The following is a 22,141-nucleotide window of genomic DNA, read 5'->3' as shown; positions in this document are numbered from 1 at the left end:
CTCCATGACCACTGGCCCATCCTGGGGAGAGCAAAGCCACAGTCCAAACAGTCCATACAGTGGGTGGCCTGCCCACTGGCCCATCCTGGGGAGAGCAAAGCCACAGTCCAAACAGTCCATACAGTGGGTGGCCTGCCCACTGGGCCATCCTGGGGAGAGCAAAGCCACAGTCCAAACAGTCCATACAGTGGGTGGCCTGCCCACTGGGCCATCCTGGGGAGAGCAAAGCCACAGTCCAAACAGTCCATACAGTGGGTGGCCTGCCCACTGGGCCATCCTGGGGAGAGCAAAGCCACAGTCCAAACAGTCCATACAGTGGGTGGCCTGCCCACTGGGCCATCCTGGGGAGAGCAAAGCCACAGTCCGAACAGTCCATACAGTGGGTGGCCTGCCCACTGGGCCATCCTGGGGAGAGCAAAGCCACAGTCCAAACAGTCCATACAGTGGGTGGCCTGCCCACTGGGCCATCCTGGGGAGAGCAAAGCCACAGTCCAAACAGTCCATACAGTGGGTGGCCTGCCCACTGGGCCATCCTGGGGAGAGCAAAGCCACAGTCCGAACAGTCCATACAGTGGGTGGCCTGCCCACTGGGCCATCCTGGGGAGAGCAAAGCCACAGTCCGAACAGTCCATACAGTGGGTGGCCTGCCCACTGGGCCATCCTGGGGAGAGCAAAGCCACAGTCCGAACAGTCCATACAGTGGGTGGCCTGCCCACTGGGCCATCCTGGGGAGAGCAAAGCCACAGTCCAAACAGTCCATAACAGACTCCACTGCCACTGGAGGAGGCATGTTGGCCAGAGGACATCCTGCAGCCCTGCCCGAGACAGATCCTGCCCTGCCACGTCTGCCAAAGGGCCAGCGGTTCCTGCCTGGAAGGGCCCAGTTCAGCGGTTCTTGCCTTGAAGGGCCCAGTTCAGCGGTTCTTGAGATGGCGGTCCCCAGCGGAGCGGTGCTGGAGACGGCGGGGCCCAGTTCAGCGGTTCTTGCCTTGAAGGGCCCAGTTCAGCTGTTCTTGCCTTGAAGGGCCCAGTTCAGCGGTTCTTGAGACGGCGGTCCCCAGCGGAGCGGTGCTGGAGACGGCGGGGCCCAGTTCAGCGGTTCTTGCCTTGAAGGGCCCAGTTCAGCGGTTCTTGAGACGGCGGTCCCCAGCGGAGCGGTGCTGGAGACGGCGGCCATTCTATGGCCAACTGCTCATTGCCTGGTGGTGCCCTCCTGGGCAGCGGGGATGGTGCTCCTTCAATGCCCACCTGGGCTGTGGGTGGTGGGGCCCTCCTGGCCAGCTGGGCTGGGTTCTCCCTGGGCAGCGGCTATGGGGGTGGTGGGCTCTCCCGGGGCAGCTGTGCCGGTTCCTCCCGGGGCAGCGGCTATGGGGGTTGCGGGCTCCTCCTGGGCAGCTGTGACGGGTCCTCCATGGGCAGCAGGCCTGCTGCCTGACTTCTCCGCCTTGCTGCCCTTGCCCTCCTTAGTCGGGAGTCTGTGGCCCTTTCCTCCCTTTGGAGCTGTGGCTGTTGACGGTGGCTGGCTAGTGTCCTGGGGGGATATCGAATCCGGGCTCCGGCGGCGGCCCTTCCGCCTTCTGCTCCTCTTCCCAGGGGGTGGGCTGGCTGTCCCCTTGCTGCTGGGCGAAGATCCAGACCTGCGGGCTGGAGGGCTCCAATACCCCTGCACCCTTGTCAAGGGGGCTGCAGGGCTGGTGGTGGCTGAGGTGCTCTTTTTACCCCGACGAGAAGGAGGGGGGGGCTCAGGGTCAGGAAAGAAGGTAGCAGTAGAGAGATAGATTTTCTTGGGACAATGGAGAGTGGTAGGTACAGTGGGTATGGGAGTGGAGGGAGAGGATGTGGTTGTAGGCGAGACAAGTTTGCTGTCTTTGGGTGCAGGTGCAGGAGCGGGTAGCTGTCGTGAGGTGGATGGCTGTTGTGTGGGTGGGTGGCTGCGTTTGTGTGGTGTGGAAGAGGGGGTGACAGACACAGTGGGAGAGGACACAGGGGATGTGTAAATGGCAGTGGGGGTGGTGACTGCACGTGTGCGGACTGTAGTGGAGGGTATGCTGGTGATGGAAACACTGGCTGATGGTGAGGTGAATGAAGGTGTGAGTGTAGACATCACAGGGAGGGAGGAGGGAGACGAGGAGGTGGGGGTCACAGAGGTGGTAGTGACTGTTGGCATGTCTGCATCGGAATGTTGCTTGTGTGAATGTCTGCGTGATCTGTGGTGCTTATGTTTGGATGAGCTGCTCTTGGGTGTTGAGGTGTGTGCAGGCTGGTCTGATGGTGTGGGTGGGACAGGCAGAGGAACAGGAGACTGGGAGGAGGGAGTTAGTAGAGGGAGGCAGGAGACAGGGACAATGGCTGCCGTCAGTGCTGAGGCCAGAGCCTGGAACGATCGCTGATGGGCAGCCTGACCCGAATGAATGCCCTCCAGGTACGCATTGCTGCGATGAACCTCCTTCTCCACCCCCTGGATGGCATTCAAAAGGGTAGTCTGCCCAACAATGAGCGTTCGGAGGAGGTCAATGACCTCCTCACTGAGGGCAGCGGGGGTAACAGGGGCAGGGCCTGAGGTGCCTGGGGCGAAGGAGATGCCCGGCTTCCTGGCAGAGCGGGCACGGGGCGAACGCTGAGGGGCTGCTGGGAGGGCGGAGATGGTGCGCTGGGTGGCGGCTGTACCTGTAATGGCGGGGGGCATGGATGGTGCCACCCCCGCAAGGGAGCTCCCTTCCGAGGACGTGTCCGTGTCGCTGCAGGGTCCAGTCGTCCCCGTTGTGGAGCTCCCCTCGCCCTCCGTCTCACTGGTCCAGTCAGACTCTGTGGCATGGCCCTCCTGGGCCATGTGAGATGCAGCTCCCTCCTGCCTCGATGCCACTTCTCCTCCGCCTGATGATGCTGATGCACACAAGCACAGAAAGACAAACAAAAAGGGGGGGGGGAGAGAGAAATAAAGATATTTTGAGTACATGGATCACCGGTACAGTTAGCGGACATGACAGACACAGATGCCCCCTGCACTAAGTTGCGCACTTGGGGTCCCCTACGCATTCCGTGGAACATGCCCTACACGCCTAGAGTTGACAACTGCACCCATGGATGACACGGTCCAGGGATGGCTGTACTGACACACTACTGAGGGTGGTGGCTGGGGACACAGGGGCTTACGGGGGTGCCCAGCCTACAGATATCGCCCTGGCCTAGGGGGACCCACAGCCCTCCTCCCCCACCCAGACACCTCCACTGCGCGACAACAGAGTAGATAATGCTTGTACTCACCCCCTTGTGTCTGCTGTGCTGCCCTCACGCGCCCATCCAAATCAGGGTAGGCCACCGCCAGGATCCGGAACATCAGGGGGGTCAGTTGACAGCAGGCACCCCGCCTACGTTGGGAGGCCATCCCCAGCAGAGACTCGGCGGTCTTCTTGGTCCCGCGGCGGATGTCCTCCCACCTCTTGCGGCAGTGGGTGCCCCGTCGATGGTGGACCCCCAGGGTCCGGACTTCCTTGGCGATGGCACGCCAAATCCCGATCTTCTCATGGGCGCGGACCTATGTGACACGTAAGGGAGGGAGAAATACCACGTTCAAGTTTGTCTGCATTTTCGTTGCCAGTGGCCCAACGCCCCCCATCCCCGCCAGGCCCCCCGCCAGGCCCCCCGCCAGGCCCAACATGCCCCCCATCCCCGCCAGGCCCCCCGCCAGGCCCAACATGCCACCCATCCCCGCCAGGCCCCCCGCCAGGCCCAACATGCCCCCCATCCCCGCCAGGCCCCCCGCCAGGCCCCCCGCCAGCCCCAACATGCCCCCCATCCCCGCCAGGCCCCCCCGCCAGGCCCCCAAGCCAGCCAGTGGCCCCAAATCCATATTGAATTAAACTCACTTGTTGGTCTGGAGGACCGTAGAGTAGCGCATACTGGGGGAGGACCCCATCCACAAGTTTCTCCAACTCCTCTCCAGTGAAGGCAGGGGCCCTTTCCCCAGTCGCAGCAGCCATTGTCCCTTCCAGACCGAGGTCACAGCAACACTTGCAGTATAGGTCCTCTCCTGTGAAAGTTCAAGTCGCAAGTGGATAAGTAGATAGAAAATGGCGGTCACGTCCGCGGCGGTGCGTACCGCGGCGGTGCGTACCGCCACCGCCGGCGCCCTTCGCCATTGGCTCCTGAAACCCATAGGCTTCAATGTTAACCAATGCGGCTTCGCGCCGCGGTCTTCGACCGCCGACCGCTGCGGTGTGCCACGCCAGCGCATTGACCTCACATCCCATTGTCACACTTCACAGGTCAGGCAGCCGCCATTTCGAGGGTCCACATGGCTCAATTTCAACTGCGTCACACAGGCCTAGGCCTTGCATAGCCACTCAGACACGCCATTCACTGCATAGAGAATCGTTTACTGTGCAAGCTGTGAGTACGTACCTGTGGGTTGCTTGACTCTGTGCTCCATGTTGTCCTTCCTAGGCACCGTCCGCTGGGTTTGGCGAGGAGACGGATGAATCCTCGCGTGTACCGACCGCTGGTGGACCTGTCGACAATGGAAGAACGCCACATTATCCTGACCTACCGGCTTGACCGTGCCACTATACATGAACTGTGTGCCCAGCTGGAGCCCGACCTGATGTTCCCCATCCGCCAACCCACAGGGATTCCCCCTCTGGTGCAGGTCCTGTCAGTACTCCATTTCTTGGCAAGTGGGTCATTTCAGACAACAGTGGGAATTGCTTCTGGGATGTCTCAGCCCATGTTTTCGAAGGTGTTATCCAGAGTGTTGTCTGCCCTGATGAAATACGTGAGGAGCTACATCATTTTCCCTGAGGTGGGCGAATTGGCTACAGTGAAGGGTGATTTCTACGCCCTTGGACATATTCCCAACGTCATTGGTGCCATTGATGGGACCCATGTGGCTTTGGTTCCCCCAAGAGACAGGGAGCAGGTGTACAGGAACAGAAAAAGTTACCATTCCATGAACATCCAGGTGGTGTGTTTGGCTGACCAGTACATCTCGCATGTAAATGCCAAATTCCCAGGGTCAGTGCATGACGCCTACATCCTGAGGAATAGCAGCATCCCTTACGTGATGGAACAGCTAGAGAGACACCGTGTATGGCTATTGGGGGACTCTGGGTACCCCAACCTGTCGTGGCTACTGACCCCAGTAAGGAATCCCCGGACCAGGGCAGAGGAACGGTACAATGAGGCCCATGGGCGTACTAGGAGGGTGATCGAACGCACCTTTGGCCTCCTAAAGGCCAGGTTTAGGTGCCTGCATATGACAGGTGAATCCCTAATGTACTCACCTAAGAAGGTGTGTCACATCATCGTGGCCTGCTGCATGCTTCACAACCTGGCTTTGCGCCGCCAGGTGCCTTTCCTGCAGGAGGATGGTCGAGACGGTGGTGTTGTGGCAGCTGTGGAACCTGTGGAGAGTGACGAGGAGGAAGACGACGGGGCTGAAACAGACAACAGGGACAGAATCATTGAACAGTACTTCCAATAGGACACAGGTAACAATTCAAACATAATTTAGTAAATGTGAACTACTCTCCTGCATCTCTGCTGCCTGTCTATTTGCCCCAGTGTATGATGACTGAGTTGTGGCTTTTCCCTCCCTATTTCAGATCTGGGGTCCCCACTACGAGTCCTGTGCTTCGTTTCCCCATGGACTACAGCTTTGTGGCAGCTGTTTGTTGACTTCACTATGTACAAGGACATATTTGCACTGTCATGTCAATTACAATATTTTGAAATCACAGCCAGACTCCAGATAGTTTTGTGCAAAATAGGTGTTTATTTCAGTGCTCAAAATGGGATGGGTGGTTTCAAGTGGGTGGGGGCTATGGTGAAGGAATGTCCATGGCAGAGTCCAGAGTAACAGTCACACAGGTGCATTGTCCAGAGGCCTGTGGAGAGATGGAGCATGGGCAGTTCAAGGATGGACAGGGTGACAATGTGGGACAGTGGGATGACATCAGGTGGTATCCTTTGCTGGCGGGGGTCTTGACATCCTACTCTGTCTTCTTGCGAGATCTCAGGGCCCTCTTGCGGGGTGGTTCTTCTCCTGCAGGAGGTGGGGGTCTGGTGGGCTGCTGTTGTGTGGGGCCTCCTGTCCACTAGCGCCGGCGGAGGTGGTTGGCTGTTCTTGGTCCAGGCTAGTGGCAGGGGCCCTTTGTTGTTGTTGAGTGTCCGTCCTGGTGTTGATGAGGTCCTGCAGCAGCCCTACCATGGTAACCAGGGTGGAGGTGAGGGCTCTGATGTCCTCCCTGTACCCCCGATAGTGTTCCTCCTGCAGTACCTGGATCTCGTGGAACCGGGCCAGTACCGTCGCCATCGTCTCCTGGGAGCGGTTGTATGCTCCCATGATGGTGGTGAGGGCCTCGTGGAGAGTGGGTTCCCTGGGCCCGTCCCCCCCCTGTCGCACAGCTGCCCTCCGAGTTGCCCTGTTTCCCTGGGCCTCTGCCCCCTGGCCGGTGTGCCCACTACCACTGCCCCCAGGTCCCTGTTGTTGTTGGGGTGGTGGGTTATCCTGGGTGCCCTGTAGTGGTAGACACACCGCAGATTGACGCGCCCTGGAGACAGAGGCATGGGCCCGCTGGGTGGGAGCTGTGCTGGTGTTCCCAGAGGGGTTTGGGTCTGTAGTGGCCTGTGCCTGTGTGAGGGGAACCGACTGTCCAGAGGTCCCCGATGGTCCGGGCTGGTCATCAGTGTCCAGGTCAACAGAGCTGCTGTCATCGCTGACGGCCTCTTGGGTGGGGGGGGTGGAGAATTCTGGGCCCTCCGTGGCGGTGTGTTGACGGTCGGGTCCTGCAGGGGTATAGAGGTATGGTTATAGTTTCAATGTGTGGCATATGGGTGTATCTGTGGGTTCCCGTGTCCCCAAGTGCTGGCATTCGTGTGTGGGGGCTTTGGTGAGGGTGGCTTGTGGGGGGGATGTGTATATGCATTGGGCATGCTTTGGTGATGGGTGTCCATGCTTAGTGGACGCATGCAGGCCTAGGTTTTGGGATGTGTGGGTTGTGATGGTGAGACATTGGCAGGGAATAGGTGTGCTGGGGGTGGGGGTGAGGATGGTGGTGGGGGTGAGGATGGTGGTGGGGGTGAGGGTGGGGGTGAGGATGGGGGTGGGGGTGAGGGTGGGGTTCGAGGATGGGGGTGAGGGTTGGGGTATGATTTGGCATGCAGGTGGGGGGGAAGCAGTTGTGAAGCTTCAACTTACCAGTATCCATTACTCCGCCGACTCCTGCGAGGCCGTCAGGATGCAGGATGTTCAAGACTTCCTCCTCCCATGTTGTAAATTGTGGGGGTTGAGGTGGGGGTCCTCCGCCAGTCTTCTGCACGGCGATGTTGTGCCTGGATACCATGGAACGCACCTTCCCCCGTAGGTCGTTCCATCGCTTCCTGATGTCTTCCCGATTTCTGGGGTGCTGTCCCACAGCGTTGACCCTGTCGACAATCCTCTGCCATAGCTCCGTCCTCCGGGCAATGCTGGTGTATTGGACCTGTGTGCCGAAGAGCTGGGGCTCTACCCGAACGATTTCCTCCACCATGACCCTGAGTTCTTCGTCTGAGAAGCGGGGGTGTCTTTGGGGTGCCATGGAGTGGTGTGTATGATGTGTGGGGTGGAGTATGTGTAGTTAAGTGTGTTGAGTGTGGTGGTGTGTGTTGTTTTGTGTGTGGATATTGTGTGGGTGATGGTGTAGTGTGCCTCTGTGTGATGGTATTCTGTGATCGCTGATGTGTCTCTCAGTGCTTCTTTCTGAATTTTTGGTCGTAGGGGTTTGTGGGTGATGTGGGTGTGTGTTTTATATTGTATTGTGTGTGTGGGAGTGGTGTGTGTATGTGTATCAGGTGTGTGGAATTCAAATCGGCCAATGTGGCTGAGTTTTGTTCGTTTGTGTGTATTCTGACCGCGGCGGTGTGTACCGCCAATGGAAAACCACGTTTGAAAGACTGCCGCGTGGATTCGTGGGTCGTAATGGCATGGGCGTATTTCTGTTGGCGTGACGGTGGAGGTTTGGTCACCTCCACTTTTCCGCCGACCGCTGGTCTGGCGGTCTGTTGTGGCTGTCGGATTTTCTGAGGTTTGGCTGCTGCGGGTCAGAATGACCGTGGCGGGTTACCGCGGCGGAATTATGGAGGATTTCTGACCGGCGGTAGGCGCCTTTTACCGCCGAGGTCAGAATGACCACCAAACTCCTCAATGATGGAGGCGTTGTCAGTAGTGGTAATACCAGAATCTGTAACTATACTAGTGATGTAAGAGGCATGGTAGTTAGGGCGAAGGAGCCGGACGAGTGTCCGGCCAAGTTGTTTACCCTCTCCATAGCCCCGGGCCCAGGCATTTTTGCCAAGATAGGCCACCTCGCACTCTGCCAGCTCCCTAAAATATTTTAAGAGGGTAGCATGCCTATGGGGCTATTGATGAATCAAGAATGTGGAGTTCATGCTCTACCCCAGCCAGCTCAGCATGAATGCCATGCAGGATGCCCGCATGTTTAGAGAAACAGATGCTATGGATGTAAACCTTGAAGGCCTCCCATAGTGTAGCATACTTAGGGACGGAACCCGTATTGAGTTGAAAATATTCGGTAATTGCAGTTAGGAGCTCGGATTTGAAAGCAGTGTCAAGTAGTGCATTATCAGGAAGGTGCCAGGTGCATGTATATGGGGAGGGGGATGGGAAAACATGAGTAAGCAGCACAGGGACATGATCTAGATCTGAAATCGTCAGCATGGTGGCCTATGAAAGGAACCAGTAATCAATGCGCAACCAGGAGTCGTGTGAAGGAGAATAGAAGGTGTAATCCTGTGTGCCTAGTAGGAGTGCCACAAATCCGACAAGTGATTTGTCTGTAAAATGTTAGGCAGGGTTTGGAGGGAGTGGGGTTTGGTGGTGGTGGTGGATCCCGAAGTGTCAAGAAACAGTTTAGACAGATTTTAAAGTCACCTCCTAGGAGGGTATAGGTGGCTGAGTGTTGAGTTAACAGATTAGCAATAGTGGCAAAAAATTTAGACGAGTCAATGTTGGGAGTTTAGAGATTAAGTAGCAGGACAGCATGATCGGTGAGGAAGCCAGAGATCAGAGATACCTGCCATGTGGATGAATGACTTGGCAGTGGAAGATGAAAGGAAGGGATCTGTGGATCAGAATACAGACTCTGCTAGCATAAGAGCCATAGTGTGAGAAAAAGCAGTGGAGGCAAAGATGCAGTCTGTGCCGGGTGCCAAGTGGGTTTTTTGAAGAAAGGCTAGTTTGACCATGTGCCTGTTAATATAGGAAAGGACAAGGCATCCCTTCCGGGGATCATTGAGTCCATGGACATTCCAGGAAATGGAGCTAAACAATAGGTCAGTGTTCACTGGAGTATGCACTGCAGATTAAAGGGCAGTAACGGTACAAAAGCAAGAGGCAGATGACACCAACCCAAAGGTGTGGGAGGCAAATGGCAGCTGCAAACATAGAAACAATATACCAAAATCTGGCATGGCCAGAGTAAAAGAACAAAAAACCCAAAACATTGGAGAGGCGGTGCACAATGTTGGGGGTGGTAATGTCCCAGGGAGCACAGCCATCTGCTGTACCAGTGAGGTCAAATAGGTATGGTTGAGGTTGACATGGAACATTTCTAGAGGAGTGGAGTAGTCTCCTGAAGGGGCAGACTCCCAGGAGCGGCACAGTATTTGCAGGAGGGCATCCCGTGGAAGCCAGTCTCATCGGGGAAAGTACATAGAGTGAGGAGGCTTGTGCAGTGGACTTGGTTGCCTTTACCCTTGATGCTGCTTGAAAAATCTTCATGAAACATTCCCAAAAAATGAGCCAGTCATGTCAGCTGCTGTCTGGAAAGTTTCAGGGTGATTCGTCTGGGAGGCGGGAAAAAGAGGGTGTTCCAAAACAGGTTTTCTACATTTATTTTTCCATTGGGATTTTGAGCAGCGATAGCGCCGAAACTACTGGACGGAATTTCACTACATTTGGTAGAAAGGTAGGTCCGGCTCCAGAAAATGACCTTTTTGTGTTTTGGTGCGAGTCTGTTCATTGTTTTGTTTGTAATTAACTGGGAAATACATTTGTGTATACATAGGGATGCAGATTTGTCCTGACGCCAATGTGGAGTGTCACGTATCTGCGACTCTCATAAAGCAGTGTGATTGGCTGGCCTCAAGCTGTTCAGAAAGTTGCGGCCACCGTTTTATCAACTGGCAATGGTCCTGGGGGATGGATTTTCAGTGAGAAATGTGTAGAAGGGGTCGGGGTAGAGGTACTCTGATCCCATGGGAATAATGAATGGGTTTGTGAGGGACCCATTATGAGTTTAAAAAGGTTGAAACCTCTTTTGTTAGGATGGTGAGTTTGCGACGGAGTAGCGGTGCTCAGCGCAGTCCCCGTGTAACATCGCAATGGGATGGTGACTCCTGCTGATAAAAGAAAACATATATATATTCATATACTAACTGCAACACACACTGACAGACCCACTCAGACACTCTCTCACCTGCTCACAGACCCACTCTGACCATAATGTTCCCACTCACAGACCCACTCAGACAGTGTAGCACCCAGTCAGAGACCCTCTCAGACAATACTGACCCCACTTACACACCCAGATACTCACACACCCACTCACAAACCCACTCAGATACCAAGTCACAGACCTAGTCACACTTATGCACACACTCATAGACTAAGGGGGTCATTACAACCCTGGAGGACGGTGTTAAAGCTGCGGTAATACCGCAAACAGGCCGGCTGACAAAAAATGGGAATAATGACCGTGGCGGAAACCGCCAACATAGACAGCCACTTTAACACTCCGACCGCTACAGCGGTACAGACAAGCAGCGCGGCGGTCACCGCCAACAGACAGGCGGAAGACAATGTACCGGCCACAGTATCACAACCCGCCAATCCGCCACCTTTTCCGGGGCGGATTCACCGTGGATAAAAACATGGCGGAAACAGCTTTTGCAATGGGAAAACGCTCACCTTAACACACTCCACGAGGAAGGAGGCCACCATGGAGCCCGAACTACAAATACTCCCTGCGCTTGTCTTCCTGCTCCTCTACGATCACCAGCAACGTAGGCGCCGAAGACAACGGTGAGTACTGCACATACGACATAAGGGAGGGGGAGGCTAAAGTCAGGGGGACACACACGCAACACCCCCACCCCCAACCCGACCCTCACCCACTAAAACACACAAACCAATGCATTTCCAAACAGCACAGTAACAACCCACAACCCCCCAGGAAGAATGCAAAGACAAAAGGAAATCAGTTCAAACATTGTAATGTAGCAAAATACAGTAACCAAATATATACAGATATATATAAACATTCAAAAATCATACATCACGAGTAGTACTGCAGGTATGCACATATCAATGTCCGTGGACCACTGGGCCCAAAATGCATGGGCGAGGCCCACACTAGATACCTGTCCACAAACGGAGAGAACACTGCAGTGGCATCAGATAGAAATACAACAGGCACCTCAGGGGGAAGGGAAGGGGGGGGGCACCTCAGCCGGATTACAGCACCACACCAGATCCACGACGGGCTCCATGCCCATTGATGTATCCTGGGGAGTGCAAAGCCACAGTCTCTCAAGTCTCTACAGTGGGTGGGTTGCCCACTGTACCATCCTGGGAGTGCAAAGCCGCAGTCTCTCAAGTCTCTACAGTGGGTGGTTTGCCCACTGTACCATCCTGAGGAGTGCAAAGCCACAGTCTCTCAAGTGGATGCAGGTCTCCACTGGTTCTGGAGGGGGACTGGTGCCCAGAGTGCTTCATCCTGTGAAGGACAGACAGAGTGGATGCAGGTCTCCACTGGTTCTGGAGGGGGACTGGTGCCCAGAGTGCTTCATCCTGTGAAGGACAGACAGAGTGGATGCAGGTCTCCACTGGTTCTGGAGGGGGAATGGTGCCCAGAGTGCATCACGCTCCCCGTGGCGGTCCCAGTTCCGTCACTGTCCCAGCTGCACATGGGCTAACGATGCTTGATTTGGCGGTCTTTGCCCTGTTCAGCGGTCTTCACCATGGCGGTCTTTGCCCTGTTCAGTGGTGCCTGCCTTTGCTGTCTCTGACCTCTTCAGCGGTGCTTTGCCATGGCGGTGTTTGCCGTGTTCTGCAGTGCTTTGCCATGGCGGTCTTTGCCCTGTGCAGCGGTGCTTTGCCATGGCGGTCTTTGCCCTGTTCAGCGGTGCTTGCCTTTGCTGTCTCTGACCTGTGCAGCGGTGTGTAGCATTACGGTCCCTCAGTGCCCAGCGGGGTTGTGGCTGCCAGGGCCCTCCAGGTCACTAACGCTGGCGGTGGTCTCTGGACTAGTGACGATACTGCTGCCCTCCAGGTCACTGACTCTGGCGGTGGTCTCCGGACTAGTGACGATACTGCTGCCCCCCAGGGCACTGACTCTGGCGGTGGTCTTCTGACCAGTGACAATACTGCTGCCCTCCAGGGCACTGACTCTGGCGCCAGTGACAATACTGCTGCCCTCCAGGGCACTGACTCTGGCGGTGGTCTCCGGACCAGCGACGACAGTGCTGGCGGTGGCGTCCCGGCCAGCGGGGAGGATGGCGGCCTTCTCCGCCATGCTGCTCTTACCAGACTTTGGAGACTTCTTCTGCCCCTTCACCACCTTGGGAGGAGTCCCAGCTGACTCGGCACTCCCCCCGGGACCCTTGTGAGCTGTTTTGCCGCCAGGAGTCTTCACCCTCTCCCCTCGGCCACTTTCCAACGTAAGGTGCTTTACAGGGGGTGGACTGACAATGCTTTGGCTCCAAGTCACACTGGATGCCCTGGTGGCCGGTGCACTCCACACACCTTTAACACGCACCACTGGTACCGGACTTTTTTAGGCTGAGGTGCTACTACGGGACCTATGACTTGTAGGGGTGGGATAGGCTGGGGTACAGGGGACTGGGTCTGGGTGGACGAAGTTGGAGGGGGGAGGCTAGACACAGGGACAATGGCTGCCATCAGTGCTGATGCCAGAGATTGCAGGGTTCGATGAAGGGCCGCCTGACCAGAATGAATGCCCTCCAGGAATGCATTACCGTGCTGCAACTCCCTTTCTACACCCTGGATGGCATTCACAATGGTAGACTGCCCAACAGTGAGTGACCTGAGGAGGTCAATGGCCCCCTCACTGAGGGCAGCAGGGGTGACTGGGGCAGGTGCTGAGGTGCCTGGGGCGAAGGTGATGCCCACCCTCCTGGGTGAGCGGGCTCGGAGCGAAGGCTGAGGGGCTGCTGGGAGGGCGGTGCTGGTAGGGGGGGTGGCGGCTGTACCTGTATAAGTGGGGGGCACAGATGGTGCCACCACCAGAATGGAGCTCCCATTGGCGGGCGAGTCCGTGTCACTGTTTGGTGATCCGGTGACCGACGTGAAGCTCCCCTCACCCTCTGTCCCACTGGTGTATTCAGAGTCTGTGGTGTGGCCCTCCATGGCCATGTGGGATGCAGCTCCCTCGTGCTCCGGTGCCACTGTACCTCCGGCTGATGATACTGATGCACAAAAGAACAGGGAGAGCACAAAAAGGTGGGGGGGGGACGACAGTAGAAAGACAGGTTGAGTGCATGGTTTACCGCTACTGTTGGCGGACAATACAGACAAAGCAGCCCCCTGCACTACGCCGTGCTCTTGACCTCTACAGATGCAATTCCTGGGATCTGGCCTACATGGCTATGGTGGACATCTTCACACATAGATGACACAGGGGCATGTATACCTGTACTTGGCACTCTACAGAGGTGGGGTGGAGTGCCACATGGCCTGCATTACGGAGGGGCCTAGCCTACGGAACTCGTCCTGGCCTAGGGGAACCCACAGCCCTCCTCCCCCACCCAGACCCCTCCACTGCATGCAAAGTCTGCAGAATGAGAGTGTACTCACCCCCTTGTGTCTGCTGTGATGCCCTCAAGCGCCCATCCAACTCCGGGTAGGCCACTGCCAGGATCCGGAACATCAGGGGGGGGTCATGGTGCGACGGGCACCCCTCCCACATTGGGAGGCCATCCCCAACTGAGCCTCCGCCATCTTCTTGCCCCAGCGGCGAATGTCCTCCCATCTTTTACGGCAGTGGTTGCCCCGTCTCTGGTGGCCCCCCAGGGTCCGGACGTCCTTGGCGATGGCACGCCAAATGTCCTTCTTCTGGTGGGCGCTGACCTACATGACATGTACAGGGGAAGAAGAGAAGTCATTACCAACTGCACCGTCGAAGTGAGTGGCCCCCATCCCTACCCTTGCCATGTGGCACATGCATTCACAGTCCTTCATGGTCGCTGAACTCTGCCCCCTTCCTACTCACATCCAGCCCTCTCCACCCAGCATAGCCCATACAACGTGCTCCCTGTGTACTTACCTGTTGGTCTGAAGGACCGTAGAGTAGCGTGTACTGTGGGAGGACCCTGTCGACTAGCTTCTCCAACTCCTGAGCACTGAAGGCAGGGGCCCTTTCCCCAGACGCAGCAGCCATTTTCTCTTCCAGACCGAGGTCACAGCAGCACTTGCAGTGTAGGTCCTCTCCTGTCTAAGATCAGGTATCGAGTGATTCAACAGATAGAAAATGGCGGTCACGTCCGCGGCGGTGACGTCTGCGGCGGTGCGTATCATCACCGCCGGCGCACTTCATCATTGGCTCCTGGGACCCATAGGGTCCAATGTTAACCAATGCAGCATTGCGCCGCGGTCTACGACCGCCTACCGCAACGGTGTACAACGCCAGCGCAGTTACCTCACATCCCATTGTCCCACTTTAGAGGTCAGGCATCTGCCATTTCAGGGGCCCACATGGCTTCATTTACTACTGCGTCACACATACCTAGGCCTATACTCAACACACATACAGGAAGAGTTTTGTATTTGAAGTCGTGTTCTGTGTAGCTGTGGGTACATACCTGGGAATTTGTTGACTCTTTGGTCGTTGTTGTCCTTCTTAGGCACCGTCAGCTGGGACATTTGAGGAGATGGCGGGATCCTCCGGTGTACCGACCGCTGGTGGACCTGTTAACAATGGAGGAGCGACATTTGATCATCAACTACAGGTTTGACCGTGCCACAATCCAGGAACTGTGTATCCAGTTGGAGCCAGACCTGATCTCACCAATCCGCCATCCCACAGGAATACCCCCTGAAGTGCAGGTGCTATCAGTGCTCCATTTCCTTGCAAGTGGATCATTTCAAACAACTGTGGCCATGGCATCAGGGATGTCCCAGCCTATGTTTTCCAACGTGTTCTCCAGAGTGTTGTCTGCCCTGCTGAAACACGTTAGGAGCTACATCGTTTTCCCTCAGGTGGAGGATTTGGCTACAGTGAAAGGTGACTTCTATGCCCTGGGATATATCCCCAACATCATAGGTGCTATTGATGGGACCCATGGAGCTCTGGTCCCCTCCGCCCCCACAGGAGTGAACAGGTGTACAGGAACCGGAAGAGTTATCATTCCATGAATGTACAGATGGTATGTTTGGCAGACCAGTACATCTCGCAGGTAAATGCTATGTTCCATGGCTCAGTGCATGACGGCTACATCCTGCGGAATAGCAGCATCCCGTATGTGATGGGTCAACTCCAGAGGCACCGGGTGTGGCTATTAGGGGACTCTGGTTACCCCAACCTGTCATGGCTATTGACCCCAGTGAGGAATCCCAGGACCAGTGCAGAAGAACGCTACAATGAGGCCCATGGGTGGACTAGGAGGGTGATCGAACGTACCTTCGGCCTCCTGAAGGCCAGGTTCAGGTGCCTCCATATGACAGGTGGTTCCCTATTCTACTCAGCAAAGAAGGTGTGCCAGATCATCATCGCCTGCTCGATGCTTCACAATCTTGCTTTGCGACGCCAGGTGCCTTTTCTGCAGGAGTATGGTCCAGATGACGGTGTTGTGGCAGCTGTGGACCCTGTGGAGCTTGTGGACAGTGATGAGGAGGAAGCTGAGGAAGAAGACATAGACAACAGGGAGTCAGTCATACAGCAATATTTCCAGTGACACACAGATGAGAACTATTTTTTTACTATTACATTCACTTTCACACTTCTACCTCTATCCTGTCTGTCAATTAGTAGCAGTATTTGGTAACTGAGTTGTACATTTCCATTACGGTTTCACTGGTGTGGTTACCAACGTGTGTCATCTGCTTGCATCCTTCATGGACTTGTGATGTGTGACATAGGTATGTTGGCATTACATTTGAAGACGCATTTTGTCACTGTCATTGCTAATACAGATTTTCTAAATCACAGACTGACTCCAGATTGTTTTGTGGTTCAAGGGTGTTTATTGAAGTGCTAATTATTGGAGCGGGTGGCAAAATGGTGATAGGTGATGGTGGAGTAATGTCCATGGCAGAGTCCAGTCTATTAGTCACACAGGTGCACTGCCCATATGGGCATAGGAAGTGGAGCTGGGGCAGTTCCAATCTGGACAGGGTAACATAGTGAGACAGTGGGAGGACAATCAGGGTGGTCTCATTTCACGCCGGGGGTCTTGCCATCTTGCTCTGTCCTGTTCCTGGATCTCAGGGCCTGTTTGCTGGGTGGTTGTCTGTCTGCAAGGGGAGGGGTGCTGGTGTGGTGGTCCTGTGGCGGGGCGTCCTGTCCACTAGCGCCGGCGGAGGTGGTGGGCAGTTCATCGTCCATGCTAGTGTCAGGGGCCCCTTGGAGTGCCACGGTGTCCCTCATGGTCTTTTGTATGTCCTTCAGCACCCCTACGATGGTGCCCAGGGCGGAGCTGATGGTTCTGAGCTCCTCCCTGAACCCCAAATACTGTTCGTCCTGCAGGCGCTGGGTCTCCTGAAACTTGGCCAGGACCGTAGCCATCGTCTCCTGGGAGTGGTGGTATGCTCCCATGATGGAGGAGAGGGCCTCGTGGAGGGTGGGTTCCCTTGGCCTGTCCGCCCCCTGTCGCACAGCAGCCCTCCCAGTTCCCCTGTGTTCCTGTGCCTCCGTCCCCTGGACCGTGTGCCCACTACCACTACCCCCAGGTCCCTGTTGTTGTTGGGGTGGTGGGTTACCCTGGGTTCCCTGTAGTGGTGGGCACACCGCTGATTGACGTGTCCTGGGTACGGAGGTATGGGCCCGCTGGGTGGGTGCTGTGCTGGTGTTACCAGAGGATGGAAGGTCAGTGTTGGGCTGTGCCTGTGCAAGGGGAACCGACTGTCCCGAGGCCCACGATGGTCCGGGCTGGTCATCTGGATCCAGTTGGCCAGAGCTGCTGTCGTCACTGTGGGCCTCTTCTGGGGGTGGAGTGGAGATGTCTGGACCCTCCTGTGTGGTGACGTTACGTAGTGGTCCTGCAGGGGTATAAGAGCATGATTATTGCATCTGTGTGTGTCATGGTGTGCAATGGGTGGGTGTGCGTGTACCCCAGTGCAAGCATTCCTGTGTGGGGGCTTGTATGATGATGGTTGGGAGGTTGCTATGGGTATGTGCAGTGAGCATGCTTTAGTGCTGGGTGTCCATGCTTAGTTGTGTCATGCAGGGCTTGGTGTTGGGATGTGTGGCTTGTGTTAGTAGTATATTAGTGAGGAGTTGGAGCGATAGGGGAGGGGGTGAGGGTGGGTGTGTGTGATAGCATGCAGGTAGGGTGGGGGATATGATAGTTAAGATTAGACTTACCAGTGTCCATTCCTCCATCGACTCCTCCGTGGCCCTCTGGATGCATGATGGTCAAGACCTGCTCCTCCCATGTTGTTAGTTGTGGGGGACGAGGTGGGGGTCCGCCGCCAGTCCGCTGAATCGCGATGTTGTGCCTGGAGACCACTGAACGCACCTTCCCCCGTAGGTCGTTCCACCTCTTCCTGATGTCCTCCCGATTTCTTGGATGCTGTCCCACAGCGTTGACCCTGTCAACAATTCTTCGCCATAGCTCCATCTTCCTGGCTATGGAGGTGTGCTGCACCTGTGTTCCAAATAGCTGTGGCTCTACCCGTAGGATTTCCTCCACCATGACCCTGAGCTCCTCCTCGGAAAACCTGGGGTGTCTTTGGTGTGACATGGGGTGGTGTAGGTGATGTGTGGGGTGGTGTATGTGTTGATGAGTGTGGTGATGTGTGGTGGTGTGTGGTGTTTTGAGCGTGGATGTTGTATGGGTGATGGTGTTGTGTTCCACTGTGTGGTGGGGTTGTCTATTGCTGTAGTCTCTGTCTGTCGCCTTCGTCTTCAGTTTTTGGTCGTAGGGGTTTGTGGGTGATGTGGGTGTGTGTTTTATATTGTGTTGGGTGTGTGGGAGTGGTGTTTGTATGTGTATCAGGTGTGTGTATTTTGAATTGTCCAATGTGGCGGTGTTTTGGAGATGTGTGTGTATTTTGAGCGTGGAGGTGTGTACCGCCAATGGAATACCGCGGTTGAAAGACCGCCACGTGGATTCGTGGGTCGTGATAGCATGGGCGTGTTTCTGTTGGCGTGACGGTGGAGGTTTTGTTTTCGCCAGTTTATCACTGACCTTTGGTGTGGCGGACTTGTGTGGGTGTCTGAATTTCGGCGGATTCCGTGCTGTGGGTCATAATAGCTGTGGCGGAATTCCTCGGCCGCGGCGGTGTATTGGCGGTCTTCTGCATGGCGGTAAGCGCCTTTTACTGCCAATGTTGTAATGACCCCCTAAGTTTCACACTCATGCACTCACTCACAGACCCAGTGATACTCATACACCCACTCAGAGATGCACTCATACACTGACACACCTACTCACAGACCCATTCAGACATCTTATTCACCAACTCACATACCCACTCAGACACTCAGATACTCACTGACAGCCGCAGTCACACATTAATGCACCCACTCATAGAACCACTGACACTTGTACACCCACTCAGACTCTAACACACCCACTCACAGACCCACTCAGGCACTCACACAGCCACTTACATACCCACTCAGACACTCAGATGCCCACTGGCAGACCCAGTCACACACTAATGCACCCACTCACAGAACCACTGACACTTATGCACTCATTTACAGACCTACTCAGACTCTCACACACCCACTCACAGAACAGTGATACTCATACACCCATTCATTCAGAGATGCACTCATACAATGACACACCTACTCACAGATCCACTCAGAGACTCACACAGCCAGTCACATACCCACTGAGACTCTCAGATATCTACTGACCAGTCACCCACTAATACACTCACTCACAGACCCACTGACACTCATGCAACCACTCAGACCCACTCAGACTCTCACACACCCACTCACAGACCCACTCAGATACCCGCTAACAAACCCAGCTGCAAACATGTACACTCACTCACAGACCCACTGGCACTTATACATCCACTCCCAGACACACTCACACCCTAATGCACCCACCCACAGACCAACTCAGACCCTCAAGCACCCACTCACATACCCACACAGACACTCAGATACCCACTGACAGACCCAGTCACACAGTAATGCGCTCACTCGCAGAACCATTGACACTTATACACCCAATCACAGACTCACTCAGACTCTGACACACCCACTCACAGATCCACTCAGACACTCAGATACCTACTCACAGATCAAGTCACATACTCATGCACCAACTTCCAGACCCACTCAGAGACTCAAACACCCACTCACAATTCTAGTCATAGTCATACACCCACTGACAAACCCACTCAGACACACACTCACAAAGTTCCTCAGACACTCAGAGACCAACTGAGACACTCACAAATCCACTGACAGAACCACTGAAACACTCACCCACTCCCACACCCAGTCACACACTTATTTACTCACTCATAGACCCAGTTACTCACCAATGCACCCACTCACAGACCCACTGACACTTATACACCCACTCACAGATCCACTCACACCAATCTGCAGCCATTCACAGGGCCACTCAGACCCTCAAGCACCGAATCACAGACCCAGTGATACTCATACACCCACTCACAGATGCACTCAGACGCTCAGATGCTGACTCACAAACTCTAAGACCCACTCAGACTCTGAGATACCCACTCACAGACCCAGTCATACAGTCATGTATTCACTCACAGACCCACTGACACTTACACACCCACTCAAAGACCCACTTAGACACTCACACACCCACTCACAAACCCACTCAGACACTCACATACCTATTCACAGACCCACCTAGACACTCAGATACCCACTCACGGACCAAGTCACACACTCTTGCACTTTCCCACTTGTGTATACATTGATATATATCATTATACTTCCTCTAAGGTATTGAGAGATGTACTGGTATTGAGAGATTTACTGGTATATGGTATATGGAGAGTAAAAATAAAAACATATGAAAAGTATGTACGGTGTTGTGCATGGAATTTGTGCTTTTGCTTTGTGAATCAGCAACAGAGTCATTACATATTTGTTAAAAATAAACAGATTTGCTTTTAAAGAAATAGGGTGGCTCTAAGAAGAGCCTTTGTGTTTCTTATGTGCAAACGATTAGTAGATATACGAGTGGGTGCAACGCTTTAAGTTTGCTTAGAAACACTCTGTTGCCCTCATCTGTGAAGTGACCACAATCCCTTCTGTATATCCCATCCATGTGGAAGTGGAGATTATTATTGTAGACTGAAGATTATTGTACATTATTTTGTAGACGGAGCCTGTTTCAGTATTCCACAGAGACCTCTCTGAGGAATGCTGAAACAGACTTATTAACATGTTTCCTGGCTTTGTCTATATGTGGACAGAATTCAGTTCCATTTCTGTCTCTGGCATATATTAGAGAATGAAAAAGGCACTGTGAGGGAAAAGGGACATTAATTGAACAAAGGTATCCTTCATTAGGATTTCCAGCACCCAATTGTGAGGTGAGAGGGTGGCTATCTCTAGTGCTTTCAGCCAATGGAAGCAATTGCTGACACTTTAACCCCTCTTTGGCCAACCCAAGTAATATCCACATAAGGCAAACCCAGGTCCCTGTTAATGCCACTCTTTCTAGCATACACACTTGCGGAAAACACATAGCTGTGACCTACAATCTACACTCTGAACATTTTGAAGGGAAGGAAGCAGTAGCACAAAGGAGAAGGCTGCAGCTGAATGAAGGAGTTTTGAAAATGTGAATTGGTTAAAATGGAGGGAGCACCACATTTAAAAAAAACACATATTTGATTGGATGTTGTTAAAATACTGAAAGATAAACGTAGAGTGTGTTTAAAAAGATAAGTAAGTCAATTTCTGATTGGTTCTTATTTTTTTAAACCAATATTCTCATTTTGGATATGGTTACATTTAATAGTAGTCAACCACACCTTCTACAGCACACAGTAATGCTAGACTGCTTCTTGAACTCCTGTTTCAGTACAGTTTTCTAGAGGAGGTTGCTATGGCACCTGTGGACATTCAGTGTGGATGGAGGAGCAGCTTTTAAATGAGACAAATGTTTCTTATTAAAAGAGAGATTATGATACAGTAAAAATTGCAATTAAATATTTTTCTCAATTTAGCATTATCTCTATTTTTAAAATGTGGTAAAAAATGTAGAAGAAAATAATAGAAAATACATTTTTGCTTCTCCAACTGAAGTTACAACTCCATTGCGAACTTACACGGGGTCACGCAGGGGGAAGCAATGGAGTCACGACTCCTGCAGCACACAGTAGCAAATTGGCCTGCTGACCAAAAGCACAAGATAGGGTTACCAGATACTAACCATTCAGATGTAGTATAACATAAATAAAATATGAAACGCATTTGTGATTTGTTAACTAGGATAGTATCAGTGAGTGCAAAGGTGAATAGGTTGCCATTGCTGGTTCCTTGGTGTCAGAGCTGGCTACCATTCTTGTTCTGAGATTTTATTGATATAAAAAAGAGTACAAAAGATATTGTGACAGTGTTTTATCTATCAACAGAAGCGTTATACAGGCATGTGAATTACAGCATTAATTTTAAAGCAAGCTGTGTTTGTTAATAAAACTAATAAAAGTCTCCATGATATGTAAAAAGCAATTATAAGTAAGTTATAGTCAGAGAGATATTTATATTTTTAGAACAATGTTTTAGCTACAATACTACAGATTTGTTTGTGAATTCTTGAACTTGTAATTTGACTTGCCTTGTGAAAACACTTTTATAGGTTACATCTGAAAGAAATATAGGGCCTTATTTGCAAGGCCTATGCTGCAAAGCAGTGTAGCAAGTACTCTGTAGTGTTGCCGAGCCCCATT

The sequence above is a fragment of the Pleurodeles waltl genome, chromosome 4_2 (genome assembly GCF_031143425.1).
Source record: "Pleurodeles waltl isolate 20211129_DDA chromosome 4_2, aPleWal1.hap1.20221129, whole genome shotgun sequence".
Classification (NCBI taxonomy): Eukaryota; Metazoa; Chordata; class Amphibia; order Caudata; family Salamandridae; genus Pleurodeles; species Pleurodeles waltl.
This window is presented reverse-complemented; position numbering follows the sequence as displayed.